The sequence below is a fragment of the Panthera uncia genome, chromosome B1 (genome assembly GCF_023721935.1).
Source record: "Panthera uncia isolate 11264 chromosome B1, Puncia_PCG_1.0, whole genome shotgun sequence".
NCBI classification, from domain to species: Eukaryota; Metazoa; Chordata; class Mammalia; order Carnivora; family Felidae; genus Panthera; species Panthera uncia.
In genome coordinates, this window is record NC_064811.1 from 36,814,673 (window position 1) to 36,820,233 (window position 5,561).

A 5,561-nucleotide genomic window follows, 5' to 3' on the forward strand; every position below is an offset into this window, starting at 1 on the left:
CCCTCTCTGGGCATTCCCTTTTTTCCAAAGCAAATTCTCTTTTTTTTTTTTTTTTTTTTTTTTTTTTTTTTTTTTTTGCCATGGAGAAACTCCACTTCAAGGTACCAAAATCTGTTTATCTGTTGCACATAATAAATCACTCCAAAACTTAATAGCTTAAAATAGTAATAAATTGTTTATAACTCACACGGTAGTGGTGGTGGGGAATTTAGGAGCTGCTTAGCTGAATAGTTCTAACTTGATAGCTTTTGTTCAGTTGCAGTCAAGCTAGCAGCCAGTTCTGCAGTTGTCTGGAGCTTTGACTGGAACTGGAGGATCCATTTCCAAGATGGTGCTCTCACATAGCAGATAGTAGGACTGTTCAGTTCCTTACTGGCTTATGGCAAGAGGCTTTACATGGATTGCCACAGAGCTGCTTGGGAATCTTCATGACATGACACCTGGCTTACCCTGGAGTGAATAAAGCAGTACAGCAGAAGCTATAAAGACTTTTATGACTTAATAGTGGAAGTCACACTTGTCATTTCAGCCAAATTCTGTTGGCTACAAAATCAACACTAATCAGGGTGGGCACTCACTACACAAGGGTGAAATACCAGGAGGCAGACATCACTGAGGAGTATCTTGGTAGCTGGCTACTACAGTCTCCGAGTTTGCTTTTCTTTGTTTTTCTCTTGATTATCAGTCACACTTTCTGCATCTTTGCCAAAAGTCTAGTACTCTTTAACTGTATTATGTGTTTTGTGTTTAAACAGATACTGTGTTGAAGCTCCGAATGACATTATCTTTTACCTGAAAGACTGCTTTCCTTTATTAAGCAGGGAGGGTGAGGGGCTGACTATTCAATCTAGCTTGGGCCTCGGTTGGATCAGGGATGGATTGAAAGTTTGTGGAGACTCTACCTTTGAATTTTCTTTCCTTTGTTGTGTCCTGTCTAGGCTTTGTACTGAGAGCCTGGCAAGTCACTATCTCCTTCCTGAAAGATAATAAATGTATCATGGGGAAAATCTAATTACATGTTTAGGATTGATGGCACTCCCAAATTATTAAATAATTCTAGCACTGCATGACTATCAAAAGTTTTTCTGATTTCTCTTTCCCCGAGTGGAATACCACTTTGTGGGCCAAGCTACCGTCTCCTCGAACTCAGAATTGGGAACTGCCCTCACAGAATAGGGTTTTTGGTAACTCTACTACAGAAAAAAAATGTTTTGTAACAGATTTGCTCCCTCATAGAGCTCTCCTGTTTCTGATGCCTGATGATGTTTCAGTTAATTGTTCCTCTTTTCTACAGAATTAATGTTTGCAGTGGGAGCAGAGTCTTCCATGGAATCTATTGTTACATCCTAATTGGAACTAGAAGTCTCTATAGTTATCTCAGAAAAGAAAAGAAAGAGGGCTATACTCTTTACAATTCTGTAAAAGAGATTCTCCGTTTTTCTCATCTCTATAGTCTAACGAGTAGAGTTTTGTTAATGTGTGTGTGTGCCGTATCGTGTATTTTTTTCCCCATTCTTTCTTACTTTGGAGAATAAAATCTTAGAATTCTTTGCTGATATGGTTTACAGCCCTTATCAATAAGTCTAAGGACATTCTTTAGGCCTTGCAGAAGTTCCTTTGCAAGGCTTGTACATCATACAGAGCATATGGCCCTCTGACAAGAGATTGATGTGCTCTGCTCCTTGTAACTCTAATGACCGTCAGTGTTAAATCATCGTGCTTGATTGTAATGAGACCAACCTGACTGGGTATGTGGCAAATATTGAACAGCTTTTCCAGCCTCGGGGACCCAGTAAGCTATGCAGCATCACAATTACAAACAAGATACTTTATTATCATAGTGTCAGCATATGCTTTTAGGACATATTTTTAAAAATTTGATTATCTTCTTATGAAATTTATTCTTGAAAACTAAATTTACTTACTAGGGTTAAAAAGTAAATTTACTTTCTAGGGCTCAAATGATGAAATCAGTCTTGGCAGTTAGTGGCACACTAACACCTATTTCCAATAGGTATGTTAATTAGAAGTCTCCAGAAGCTCTTGGTTTGACAACTGAGGTTAAGCAGCTATGTTTAATTACAGAAACCAGAAACTTATAAATCTAAATGGGTCACTAAGGCCACACCTTAAGAATAGAGTATTGCTCATTAATTACACACATTGAAACATTATGTTGTACGTTCTAAGATGTGCTATGCCCTTCTTCTTGGAGGGTATCATAGAATCAAAGAACTGGAACAGATTTCAGGGATTACCTAAGAGAATTCTATTCACTGGCAGTCACCTACTTGTTCTGTTAGTATAAGCTCAGGTAGATCTTGATTATTTGTGTTCCCTTTTTCATCCCTGCCCTCACATCTTCCTCCCCACCAATGTTTATTATCTTCAACTGTACCTCACTGTATTTAACTAAAATCAGTCCCTTCTTCCCTTCCCTTCCTTTTCTTTCCTTCTACCATATTTTGTAGGAATGCATATTTAACATCACCACATTTCCTTTTCGGATATACGTCCTCTGTCTCTTGAAGTTAACAGCCCCAGCACCTGCTTCTCTTACGATGACTTACACTTATAGATAGTGTGCTTTAAGGCATGATCTTATCTTTTTATTTACATTAATACTAGACTTCTCAGGTCCTCCACATTTGTTGTTTCCTCTCCTGAGAACCCTCTTCTACATGCTGAGATCTAGAAAGGCAGGATCATATGGCTGTTTACCTCTGAAGTAGACATTTGCCACCATGCTGGGAATATTGTGTGTAGTAAACCCTCATATTTTATTTAACTAGGAGCGAGTGAGTCAATAAATAAATTGTTTTTAAATGTTTATTTATTTTGAGAGAGAGCAAGCACGCGTGAGTGGGGAGGGGCAGAGAGAGAGGAAGAGAGAGAATCACAAGCAGGCACTGTACTGTCAGTGCCTGATGCAGGGCTTAATCTCACAAACCTTGAGGTCATGACCTGAGCCAAAATTGAGTCAGACATCTAACCCACTGAGCTACCCAGGTACCCCGATAAATAAATTTTAAAATGTGGCTCATATTTACTGTTCATATTTTCTCACTATCTTTCTGATTACAATCTTTTTATAATTTTCCTGTCCCTTCCATGGGCACAAATTTCCCAACAGGTTGAAAATGGCTTTTAGACCATCATATTTCTAAACATAACAGTCACTTTTTCATAACTTATCTTACTAATTTTTTCTGGCTTTTCTCCTCACCTTCTCCTTTTGCAATCATTACACCCTTCAGAGGAAAAGGATATTCCCGTTAATTCCTACCGTTTTTTTGTTATTGTTGGAAATGAAGTGATTTCTAAACTCTTATGATAAATTTTTGTGCTTTAATTTGGTAACTTAACATTATGGTAGCTTGTGGTAATTACATATATAGTCTTATTATCCCTGTCAGATTATAGATTCCTTGTGGTTAATAATAATGACTAATATTTGTAGAACCATGACAGGCTTTATTCTAAGTGCTATATACATAATAACTTAGTCTTCATAACTCTATAAATAAGGTATAATCCTATCATAATTACCAATTTGTGAAGTAGGAAACTGAAGCCAAGAGAGATTTAATAAACCTTCACGGTCATGTAGCTTGTAAATGGTAGAGCCAGGAGTACAACACAGTTTGTCTCAACAGTCTATGTGTTTACCCCTTGCTATACATCTGTCCATCATAGCATAACCTGCATTTTATTTCTCCTTATATTCTCAGCTGCTAGCCCAGTGCAAGAAATATAGTGGGTATGTAATATATTTTGGGGGGATTAGATTGAGTTATTCATGTCAGTCCCTTTATTGAGAATTACATAGACCTATACCTCAGTACTAGAAGATCCCTATATGCCTTCTTCAGAGATCTTTCCACTGCTTGTAGAACATTATAGAAGCACTACTTTTATTTTTAATAACTTTTACTTGATGTGAGCCTACTGACAAATCCTTGATACGTTATAGTTCAACACATGTTTTTACAATTTCAGCTTTAATTTGAATCACATATGTCTCCCAGTTAAATTGGGAATTAAGGCTTGATTTCTGGTAGCCGCACTGTCACTAATTAGCTGAGTGACCCTGAATAATTCTCTTTACCTGTCTAAATTTAATATGGTAAGCATGCAAATTACACTTAAATGATCTTTATTTCTTCCAGCTGAAATTCTGAGGCTGTGTTTTTTGTTTTGTATCCTTAGCAACCTAATACGGATACTTAATGGAATCATTTATTTAACAAACGTTTATTAAATGCCTGCTATGTACAAGGGATTGTAGATCATCTCCAAAGATGAGAAGACAGAAGAAGAAAATTAACATATCCTTTTGTATTATCAGACTGCATGTTTTTCTCAGAATATCCCTTGATATTCATTTGCAAAAAGTAGAGTCCAATTTGCTTTTATGCAGCCCACTGAGATATCTGTGATTCCAGATTCCTCCTGGGGTTTAGATATTTATGACTTTAATTATTTTTTCAAATAGATTCATCCCTTTGTACAATTCAGCTTGTTTTCCACGGTAAGAATAATTTCAATAAGTGTTCTGTACACATTTGTCTTAATAATATATCCCATTTGATGTCGGCTAGGTAATTGTGTAGCTTTATATTTAAAAAATGAGCTGCAGGTATTGTAGGGAGCAAAGCCCAACAGTAAGGATTGGGCCCAACGGGCATGTCTGCAGAGCTGGGGTCTCTGCAATACAATGAGTTCCAGTGATTGCCATTGCAGTGATGGCCCTGTTTTATCTGTTCTATTTTGTATATGTGGATACTAGATGACTGTTCCAGAGCAACAACTTTATAATTTGCCTGCTCTTGAAATCTTCTGACCTCATTTCCACATGTGGCATTTTTAATTTAGACATCAATATTACCACTAAATAGTAATATTAACTGATATTTATTGAATATATAACTATATGCCAGATGGTATTCTCAGTACTTTATAAATATTACTTCATTTAATTCTCCTAAATCTGTCAGGTGGATTTTGTTGTCATTCTGATTTTTCTCATGAAGAGTGTTAAGCAGCTTGCCTAAGGTCATATAGCTAGTAGCAAGAAATAGAGCCGGAATGTATATCCCAGTCTGATTAAGTTCAATCTGGTATTAGCCTTTATTCTAACTACCGAGTACCACTTTAACTCTTAATTATATATTATTCCATAACTGTGTCCATATAAATCTCGTTTTCTATCACTGATGAAAGTGGAGCTTCTATTTAAACCAGCTTTGTGGATCTACATTCCACTTATTGTATAAATTATGTATAATTTTATACATGAAATCCAAAATATTTTTAAAGAGGGGTATTAAAATGTATATGTCAAAATCAATGTTATACATTCAAAATTTAAACCTAAGAGTCCAAATACTTATATATGGGAAGTGCTGCCATTTCTTAAAGTGGTTTAGGAAATAATTTTCCTATGGGGACATATTTTATTGGTATTTATTTTCCTCTTTAGGCACAAAAAGATAAAATGCTTTCATTTATGCACAGATAATTACAGTATTCACATAATCTTTAGAAGTCTTTTTTATTAT